Source organism: Ochotona curzoniae, unplaced genomic scaffold (genome assembly GCF_017591425.1).
Source record: "Ochotona curzoniae isolate NIBS_2020 unplaced genomic scaffold, NIBS_Ocur_1.0 contig_3622, whole genome shotgun sequence".
NCBI classification, from domain to species: Eukaryota; Metazoa; Chordata; class Mammalia; order Lagomorpha; family Ochotonidae; genus Ochotona; species Ochotona curzoniae.
In genome coordinates this window covers 13,183,458-13,194,948 of record NW_024465926.1, presented here as the reverse complement: position 1 = coordinate 13,194,948, position 11,491 = coordinate 13,183,458, and positions in this window count along the sequence as shown.

Sequence of the window (11,491 nt, the reverse complement as noted above, 5' to 3'; positions counted from 1 at the left end):
TTGTGTAATCCCACAAGTGACTCATAAAATACAACTACAAAACAAGTTGTCTGTATCTCCTTCTGTTCTTTAAACCTGCCCCTGGGAGCTACATCCCCCGTTGTTCCTGGCTGGAAAGTAAACTGAGGCCCCTTATGGCCCCTTCTGCAGCCATGCCCTGGCAGGGACCTGCTGAGTCTGCTCCTCCCAGAGGCCTTCCCTGTGCAGTCCCAGGCCGACCCCACACTGCCTGACTCATGTCAGTGCCCACCTCTTGTCCACCAACACCTTCACTCCTGCTTCTTCCTCACCAGTTCCGGGCATGCAGATCCATCCCAACACAGTTTACCCTCCCTGTGTACCACTTCCTGCTGCCAAGATGCCCTAGTCAACCCAGTTCACTGTGTTCTCGAAGCTCTGAGGGACAGGGTTGGAGCTTCCCACAAGACCCCCCCAGTAGTTCCTGCCTTTAAACCTCTGGTAAGGGATGAACACCTCTGTGCAGCACCCTGAGGGGGGCAGAAATCACAGCACTCTGCAGCACACAGCCAATACACATAACCACCATGGGCTCCTGGGACATGCTGCTGCCTCAGACTCACAGGCACACACAGCCACCACAGGCTCCTGGCGCACACAGCCGTCACAGGCTCCCGGCACACACAGCTGTCATGGGCTTCTTGGACACACAGCCACCACAGGCTCCTGGTCCTCCCTCCTGGGGTCTAGTCACAGGCCTTGACTTTGAGCAGGCCTATGCTTCAGGTGCCCAGTGCAGACCCTGGTTCCTGCTGGTACAGCTCCTGAAAGGTCATGTTAGGTGCCTTCTGACATACAACACAGTGTGCCTTGCTGGTCTCTGCCAAAGTCTCAAGGAGGAAGAGGGCTCCTTACCCCAATGTGATAAGGATGTGGTTGGGGGGGAGGAGGCTGGGAGAGCAGAAAGGCACCAGCCAGAAACAGGCACATGATGGGCATAAGAGTGGCCCAAGCAGATCAGTAACTCCCATCTTGGCTGTCCTGTTGGAGATTTTGCTCCTCAATGACTCCTTGAAGACACCCAGGGAAGAACCATGAGGCCCTTACACAGGGTGATTCCAAGGGGACTGAGGCTGGGGTCAGGCTGAAAGCCACACCAGAAGGCTGGAGAGAAGGAGAGGAGGACCCCAAAGCCAGAGTTGGCCTGGGGTGAAACCCAGGGTCCAAGAGTAGCCAAGAACCATTCCCTACCCCATCACCCCAGGGGAGGGGCCTGGATCCTGTTCTAGAACCACCCAAGAAGAGACAGATGGTCCAAGAAAGCCAGGCAGGCACTAGGAACGTCCAACACCAGCAAGCCGATGTCAGATGATTAAATGGCAGCAGATAAATTTAACTAAACGTGACTAATGGGGACACAAAGGGGAAGTGAAGAGAAATAGAATATTTTAGCAACATAAGGAAATGAGAAGAAAATGACTTTGCAGCAAAATGTCAGACTTCTGTGCCTGTAAGAGATGTAATCTGGTCATCGCAGGCTCAGGGGAGCAGGGAGAGTGTGGTTATTTCAAGCCAGTTTGAATTCATTTGGGTTTAATAACACAAGGCCCCATGCCTTTGGGACAGTGTCAGGGCCAGAGCTGGGAGCAGGACTGTGCTAGGTTGTTATTTTACAAAGACACATTGGACTTCTCCTCATTCCTCCTTCATAGAATGATGTTGAAGCTTGAGGACTAAGAAAAGATGGGGCTTACACTGCCCCAAGCCACAGGCAACCCTGGCCAGCTGGAAAGGCAGGCAGGCAAACAGGAAGCTGCAATGTAGGGGTCACCTCCTAATTGGCCCAGCTGAAGTTTGTGGAATGAATGCGTGACTGAAGGGGTGGTACAGCAAGTCACGCTGCTACCTGCTGTGCTTCCAATCCATCTCCCTATTACTGTACTGGGGAAGGAAGGCAACAGAAGGTGACCCAAGTGCTTGTAGTTTTCCACCCATGAAGGAAACCCAGGTGGAGTTCCAGGCTCCGGCTTCAGCCTGGTCCAGCCCTAAGTGTGGTAGCCGTTTGAGGAGTGAACAAGTAGCAGGGAGAAGTCTCTCTGTATTTCCATCTCTGTCACTCTGCCTTTCAAACAAATGAATTCTTAAAGCAAAAGGATAGTTCTTGGAAGGTACCCCCACAGGACTGAGCCTCCAACTGGGTCTAGATGGCTATATTTAACAGGCAGGCAAGTGTGTGAAAAGCAGACCAAGAAGAAGGAATGACATGAGGCAAGGTACAAGAGGCTGTATGTAACAAGGACATGCTGGTTATGCTCAGGGGGCTGAGAGTGAGAAGAAGGGAAGGCCAAGAAGCAACTCAGGGTCAGTGGGCAGCGTCCAGGAAAGTGGGCCTAGGAGAAGACCTCCCCAAGCCAGCTGAGGTCAACCATCTGTGTACCCTCTGCTCCAGTCCAGGTACCCAGGACTCGAGTCAGATCTCACTTCTTCCTGGGAGACTTCCTACCCAGCAGAGGCTGAGGTGGGTCCTATGCCACCACCCACCCCAGTTCTAAGAAGGTTGGCACCTCATCTGCCTGGGCCCTCTCCCACCCCACCCACAGCAGGGGTTCTGGATTCTGATCAGGCTGTCCTGTCTGTAGAATGCCATCTCACTCCGAGACAGAATCCCTCTGGAGAAGTGGCTCTGGAAGCTGAGGCCCAATCAAAGGTTGCTGGGGGTGGGAGGGTTCTGGCTGAAGGAAGGGGGCTTCCATTCACGTTGCACCTCTCTAAAAGGTTTTGAGACGTCGTGGATGAGAGTCTGTCCAGTCCCCAGAAACCTGGCTGGAAAAAGAACGGGATAGTTAGGGCTTTTGGCCCCAGAGAAACCTGGCCAAGGCGAAGAAGTTGGGATGCTGGAGAGGAGGGGCGGGTGAGGATGGAGGTGGCTGAAGCCAGGGCTCATGACAACAGGCAGAACACGTGTCCTGCGGGGTAAGTCACCCTCTCTGGACCGGGCAAAATAAGCTGCACACGGGAGATGACAGAGCTGCGGGTTCCCTAGATGTCCGCTAGGAGGAAACCGAGGCCATTGCTGTAGCGGGTCGCTATGGTAACCATGGAGCTTAAGCGAGTTCCTTCCACCCCATCAGCTGAAGGTTCAGGGTGCCCAGGCAAAGGCCCCAGGCACAGAGGAAGCAGCGAGCGACTTTCACTTTGGTGTTTTCTAATCTCTGTAGCTTATACCTGCCTGGTCTAGCAGTGTGGCAGTAAAATACAATGCGGTGGGCCCGGCGCGGTGGCGCAAGTGGTTAAAGGTCCTCGCCTAGCACGCCCGGGATCCCATATGGGCGCCGGTTCTAATCCCGGCAGCCCCGCTTCCCTTCCAGCTCCCTGCCTGTGGCCTGGGAAGGCAGTCGAGGACGGCCCAAGGCTTTGGGACCCTGCACCCGCGTGGGAGACCCGGAAGAGGCTCCTGGCTTCGGATCGGCATAGTATCGGCCCGTTGCGCTCACTTGGGGAGTGAATCATCGGACGGAAGATCTTCCTCTCTGTCTCTCCTCTCTCTCTGTATATCCGCCTTTCCAATGAAAAAATAATAAAAATAAATCTTTAAAAAAAAAAAAATACAATGCGGTTTCCAGAATGGGCATTTGGCCTAGTGACTATGCCACCTGTTGGGACCACAGCTTTCCCAAGCCAGAGTGCCTGGTTTGACTCCCAGCTCCTCCCCTTCAGTCCATCTTCCCTCTCCTGCACAAGGTGGGAGCCAACAGGTACTGGCTCGAGAGCTTCAGTCCCTGACACCACGTGGAAAGTCTGGATCAAGGTCCCAGCTCCTGGCTTCTGTCACGGTTGTCTGAGGAGTGAATCAGCCCACAGGGGTTCTGACAGTTTCTCTGCCTCTCAATTTTTTTTTTTTTTTTCAAAAATGTGGTGTAGGATCCACAAGCCAGCTCATTCATTACACATATGGCAGAAATCCAGAGAGGGCCAGCATTGTGGTAATCTGTGTACTGTCAGCATCCCATACAGCACAAGTTAGAGTCCCAGCTGCTCCACTTCCCATCCAGCTCACTGCTGCTGTTCCTGGGAAAAGTCCTTGGGCTTCTGTCGTCCAGGTGATAGACTCTGATGAAGCTCCTGGCTCCTGTCTTCCATCTGACCCAGCTCCAACCACTGTGGCTATTTGGGGAGTGAATCAGCAGATGATGGAAGGCCTCTCTTTTTCTGTCTCTCCCTTTTTCTCTCTAACCCTCTTTCAAACAAATGAACTAACTCTTAAAGCAAACAAACCTACCCAGAGAGGGAAAGACACTTATGGGAGGTCAAACAACAGACCTGGAAATGAAAAAGAAAGTGGGAATGAAAAAAAAAATGAAGCAAATTTGCAAATTATTAAAGCCCAATCCAGCATGGGATTCAACACTTAAACCACCGTTGTTGTAAACATCAACTTCCACCTGCTGTGACATGACTGAAGTCTCAGATATTCACATGCATCTTTCTCACTTTGTTCCATAGTCTTTCTCCTCTGGCTACTTCTGCCCACCCCAGGCTTCTATTTCAGCTATAAAATGAAGCAGATCTCAAAACCCATTGCTTCTTAAAATAGAGCAAGACCTTCCTTTCATAAACTCAGCCCAAGTTCACTTAGCACAGCCCTCCCTGCCTGGGTCCAAGAGAGGTGAGATTTTTGGAGGTTGAGAGCAGAAGTCTCTGTAGCTGGACCCTCGGCCTGCCCAGCCTCAGGAGAGCCTGGTCCAGGTCTCCTGGGTTCAGGTGTCAAGATGAAATGTTGAAGGACATAAGCCATGAGCAAAACTACCTTGACTAGATTTGCAAGTTAATTAGTCTGGATGTTTGTTTTTAAAACTTAACCACAAACATGGCAAAGTCAATGAATATGAGAGAACAGGGCAGTTTGGTGCTGCAGTTAAGTCAGACACTGGTTGGAATGCCTGCATTCCCAATTGAAGTGCTTGGTTTTGAAGGAGCCCAGGGGGCTTCACTTTAAATCCAGTGTCCTTGACACAGGTGCAAGCAGCCAGGATGCGTGGCTTCCTCCAGGAGGACCTAGGTGTGTAAAAGCGCTAAGACCGGTTCAAGCAGGTGGAAACCGCCAGTTAGAACGCTGGGGCTTTAGAGCAGCAGCGAGCTGCAGCGGCGGGCAGGTGGCGCTCCAGCCCTGCGCTCTGGAATATCAAGGTCTGTCTGATCTTTGCGCTCTGGCACGCTCACACTCGGTCGGCTCCGAGCCTAGTCGCAGACCTCGCAAAGAACTAAACCATGCACCCTCAACTCCATGGAACTGGAGTCAGAGGAGACCCTCTTTCACCTTCAGGGCAGGGAAAGGACCTCTGCCCACACCCTGGCCGCCCCTCCCTCCTCTTCTCACACTCCTCTCCAGAGAAGCACTTTTGCCTGTTATGATAAAATGTCCTTGTTTTTATGAAAAGTAGGTATCTCAAAACCTGGTACTTGAAGGTGGCCCGCCTTTAACCTTCTGGGTAAATGGAATCATTCTATTTGGATTTCTCAGTATCCTCTCCATTCAACATTATGTTTGTGAAATTCATCATGTTTGGAGTGTGGCTCTAGTGTAGTCACTTCATTCTATTATATTTAGTATTGGAATATAACACAACTTACTCGCTTACTGTTGTCAACTTCTATCTTCAAACGCATGAGCCAGTTCTTATCTAAACTCAGCTTTTTATTGAGATTGTACCATGCCTTCGGTTCACAGAGACTGTGATTCAAGCAGATTCTCAGAAGTGTTTTGGGGTGAATGTAGAAGCTAATATCAAGATGTGGACAGGGCTGTTTCTTTCCAGAAGCTCTGGGGGAGAATCTGGGTTTTTTGTTTTCTTTTTCCAGTTCCTGCAGGCCACTTCCATTGCTTGGTTGTGACCCCTTTCCTCTGTCTTGAGTCATCAGTATTGCCTGTCCTTCACCAGACCCCCTTCATCACAGCTCCTTCTGATCACAGCTGAAAAGGGCCTCCAGACTTTACGTATCTTCAGGATTAGGCTGAACTACCTCGATAATCCCAAATAACCTCTTCATATAAGATCATTACTTAATATCCATAGTTCCTTTTGCTGTGTAAGGAAATATAACCACAGGTTCTGGAGATTGGGGCATGAACCTCTCTGGAAAACCATTATCCTGCTAAGCAAATAAAGAATATCCCAGGTGGAAAAGTTTATGGTTAAGGTGCCCATGGGTGAAAGCGTTTCTTCTGGGTGTATAAACAGCAACACTGGACAGGCATTGTGGTGCAGGGACAGGTGAATCCCACAGCAGAGTGCAGGGACTGGGTTCCGTCTCTGCTTCCATGCCACCTTTCCACTAAATGCACCTGGGAAGCAGCAAATGCTAGTCCAAGTACTCCGAGTTTCTTACACCTCTGTGAGAGACTGCAAAGGAGGTCCTGCCTGCTGGCCTAGATCTGACCCAACCCCAGCTGCTGTGGGCTTTAGGGAAGTGACCCAATGGACGCAGGATCTTTCATTGTTTTACACACACACACGTATCTCTGTCACTTTATTTTTTTTAATAAATAAATGCAATTTTAAAAAAGAAATAGAATAAAAAATATAAACATCAACAAAATAAGGGACTAGGGGAGCAGGTCTGGGAGAGGCTGAAGGGTCCAAAGCCACATTACCTTCCATGTTGCTCAGAGCCAAGTTCCAACCATCCTCTGAAATACAGGTGCACTTTTGATTAAAAAAAAAAAAAAATCTCTGTTGGGGAAACAACCAACACGGAACCAATTTTAAGTAAAGTCTCCACTTCGTGATTCCAGGAGATGAAAATTTTAGTTTATTCCACACCTCCTATACTGTGCATGTGTGTGTATTTCTGCTGCTGTTAGTTCACTGCCTTTATGAAAACTGTTTTCATGTCTTTAAAAAAAGTTTTTTTGATTTTATGTTTAAGCTTTTATAAGGTGAAATCCAAATAACATAAAGCCAGCCACCCAACTAGTTCGGTGGACAACAGTAAACGCTGGCAAGGACGAACACCGGGATCCTCACACGTGGCTGGTGGAAATGCAAAACGACATAGTCCCCTTGGAAAACAGATTTGCAGCTCCTCAAAATGTTAGCGTTACCAAATGTCCAGTGATGCCACTTTTCAGTATCTTCTCAAGAGAGATATAAACACGTCCCAGTGACAGTGCTCACATGACTATTCCCAGCAGTGCTGCAATTGTGAACACATAACAGCCCGAAGTGCCAATAATGCAATGCCTACCAGCTGCTGACTGAACATAGTATATCCATGAAGCTAATATCATCTAGCAATAAAAATGAATGAAGCACTTGAACATGCTGTGATGAACCTCAAAAGCACTATGAGGCATGAAACAAATCAATCATATATCACGTGATCCTATTCATAGAGAAGGTCCAGAATAGGCTAACGTATAATTAGAAACAATAAATCAGTTACCTAGGACTGACAAGTGGCGAGGTACAAGCACAGAAGGCTATTACTGGAAACAGTTTTCTTGAGATAAAAATGTTAAAACATAAGTATAGTGATGGTTTTACAATTCTCGACATATGCTAAAATCCGCTGAATTGTACACTTTCAACTGTGAGTTCTGTGATATACAAAATGGTATGTCCAAAGAGCTGTTAAAAAGAAACAGCTAGAACATGGGGAGAAGGATGAAATGTAGAAAATTCTAGGAGTCCCAAAGGAGGAACAGGTTTCAAGGAGATTCGTCTCAGCTCAGACAGAGGAACACCAAGCCTGGAAGGTGGGAATCAGAATAGCCAAGACCTCAATGGGCACTCTGATATAGGATGCCAACCTGGCAGGCAGCAGGCTAACATATAGTGCCACAACTCAGGCCCTCATTCTCATTCTTGATGATACTGTACCGATGATTCACTCCCCAAATGAGAGCAACGGCCGATGCTATCCCAATCCGAAGCCAGGATCCAGAAACTTCTTCCGGGTATCCCACACGGGTACAGGGTCCCAAAGCTTTGGGCCGTCCTCGACTGCTTTCCCAGGCCACAAACAGGGAGCTGGATGGAAAGTGGAGCTGCCAGGATTAGAACCGGCACCCATATGGGATCCCAGTGCGTTCAAGGCAAGGACTTTAGCTGCTAAGCCAGGCCACCGGGCCCATATCTCACGCTTTCAAAAACATAAATGTTAAAAAATCTCTAGTGTTCTTCAGTTTCCATATGATGTATCTTAATATAAATTTATTCTCATTTATCATATTTGGACTGTTGGTAATCCAGAAGCTCTAATTTGTATCTCTCATCAATTCTGGAAATTTTCAGCCTTTATCTTTTTGAATACTGTCTCAGTTCAGTTTGTTTGTTTGTTTTTTTCTGGAAACCAGATTATATATTGCTATAACTCAGTCTATTTTTCTGAAGATTTATTTATTTGAAAGAGTTACACAGAGAGAGAAACTTCCATCCATTGATTCATTCCTTGGATGGTTACAATGCAGGGGCTGGGCAGGGAGCCAGGAGCTTTCTTCAGGTCTCCACATAGGTGCAAGGACCCAAGCGATTGAGCCATCCTCTGCTGCCTTCCCAGGCACTTTTGCAGGGACCTGGCTCAGAAACGGAGCAGCCAGGACACACCCCGTACTCATATGGGATGTTTGTGTCACAGGCGGTGTTATACACAATGCCAGCCCAGTCTTTACATTTTCTCCCTATTTTCTTCCCCATCTCATGCACTTGTGGATTATTGCCTCTTATCTCCATTCTAGCCACTGATTTTCTCTTCAAACATGTCTAATCTGCTCATTCTGTATATTGTTATTGTTTTTAATTTCAGCTGCAGTTTTTCATTTGTACAAGTTTTATTGGGCTCTTATTTCTGTTTAAATCTGTGGCTCTTGTTCTTTAACTCCAGCTCATCAAAATAAACTTTGAAACATACCAGATATTTTATTGTAAATTCCGTGTCTGAGAACTCCCTATATTGGAGGTTATGATTCTGATCGTACTTTTTTTTCTCTACTGTTATTCACAGCTGCTTACTCCCGATATGTGTTTTGTGATCCATGATGGTGAGCTTGTATTTTGGGGGATGCTATTTGCAGAAGTCCTATGAAGCCCAGGCTGAAGGACATCCAAACAGGATTTGTGTTTGCTTCATCCATATGTCCGGAAGTGCTGTTAGCCAGAACTCAATTTAAACTAGAAGTTTTTACACACACCCCAAGGATGCCAGGCTGCAAAGCCACACAGGGACCAGCTGGTGATCACACATCCTCAGGGACATTTTTCCTCTCCCTAGTTCTCACTGCCAAGTTTAACACAGCAATTTCTACCAGAAGGGTAGAGTCCCAATTTTTCTTGGAGGTTGGGGGGGGGTGTCTCCATTGGATACCCTACTTCAGATGGGACCTGGGTTTTATTACCTGTGCCTGCACCTACATGAGCATGAAAAGCTCAAGTTAGTCTCACTTGGCAAATTACTTCCAGGGAAAAGCGGGCATTCAATGTTCTGCCTACTGCTCCGCCATCAGCTTTGCTTCGTTTTTGTCCTCTATGCATTCCTTCCCAATTTTCCAGCTCATCTATGCATTTTAAATGATTTTTAGACTATCTTCTCCAGCACTAATGCAGACGAGCGCTTCTCCTGGCAGAAACGGAAGTGCATCTGTGAATTCCTTAGAGGAGAGTGATGAATACCTGACTTTGGAGTTCCGGCTCCACTTCAGCCTCCCCATCACCTAGGCTCCTCACACCCGGTTCATTGCACAGCCTTGTATGGTTGTAGCTGCACATCCTGTTCCCGCAGGGGGCTGACAATGTCCAGGTGTTTCCAGTGCATCTGCTTACAGCAGGAACGATGGAGATTCAGCTGCACACCTCACTCTCAGCATTGCCCCCTGGCTCCCCTTTGGCCTCACTCAGCAGAGCCTAAGGTAGCTCATAAACCATCCCTACCCCTCTAAGTCTTCTACATATTGGAGTTCTTCTCTTCCTCAGTTTCTTCTTGGGGATGGGAGCACACCACCACGTTCCTCACAAGATGGAAGGCTCCCTGTTGTTCTGTCCCATACTCAGCTCCATGTGTGGCCTGGAAATAAGGGTGACCTTGGAGGCAATGACTATTAGTAGCAGGGCAAATTCAGTACCAGCCTCCTTTGTAAGGCCTGAGGGTGTCTGGCCCCAACATCTGCTTAAAATGCAGAAGCACTAGGGCTGGCATGACATAGCAGTTAAACCACTACTGCCTGTGACCCTGGCATCCATATAGGTACTGGCTTGAAAACTGACTGCTCTACTTCCAATCCAGCTCCTTGCTACTATGCAAAAGCAACAGAGGATGGCTCAAGGGCTTGGGCCCCTGTTCCTACGCGTAAGAAACTCTAGGTTCCTGGATTAGGCATGGCACAGCTCTGGCCAGTATGCCCTTTGGGAGTGAAACAGCAGGTGGAAGATCTCTCTCTGTCTTTCCTTCTTTCTGTAATTCTGCCTTTCCAATAAATATAAAGCAAATCTTGAAAATATTACAGAAGAACTGAATCTCCTGCTCTGAGTACTGGTTGGTGATTCTGGACCACAGGAAGATTTCCTTTCATTCCCTAGTAGTATTAATAAATAGCTCCACTGTGTTGCTAATCCAGTGGTTTGCCATTAGTAAAATGCACACTCATATCCTGGATTCAATTCCCAGCTCTAGCCTTTCACGCCAGCTTCCAGCTTATGGATGTCCTTGGGGGGAAGTAGTGGCTCCAATAGTTGGATTCCTGCCCATGTTGGAGACTTGGCTTGCATTTCTTCCTCTGGGCTCCTTTACAGAGGTGGAAGACACAGTGGGCATTTGGGCAGTGAGCCAGCAGAAGGGAGTGTGTGTATGTGTGTGTAGTACTCAAAGTAAAAAAAAAAAAAGTCCACATGCCTCCATTACACTCCAGGCTTCGTGTCCTGATCCTGCTCACTGTCTGTCATCCCCCACTGCCCCAGCACTGTCTGGGACCTGTTTCTAGCATATCACCTTGAGGGCTGTTACAGCTTTAGTTCCTTTCGCTTGGGATTCTTTTTCTCCTCCACATTCCCGTGGTTCCTAAAGCTACAGCCACTATGCCACTGCCTCAGAGAGGCCTGCCCAGACGTACTCATCAGTACGACTGACTCAAATTCCAGAGCCTTATATATCATCAGGTGGGGAGGAGCACTAACTTTTAACATTTAGCTTCTCGATAGACGATGTAACATCAGACACATTTAATTGCACTTATTTTGAACCATGCGAATGTGAAGCATTCAAGAAATCCATTCTGGGGGCCAGTGCTGTGGTGCAGCGATGACAGTCACAGCCTGTAGTGCCAGCATCCCACGAGTGCTGCTAGTTCATGTCCTGCTACTCCACTTTCCAGCATCTCTGCTTATGGCCTGGGAAAGCAGCAGAGGATGGCCCAAATGCTTGGCCTCTGTGCCCATGTGGGAGATCCGAAAAATGCTCCTGGCTCTGGCTTCAGACTGGCCCGGCCCTGCTGTTGCTGTTATCTGGGGATTCAATCCATGGATAAACCAGTCTCTGTCTCTTA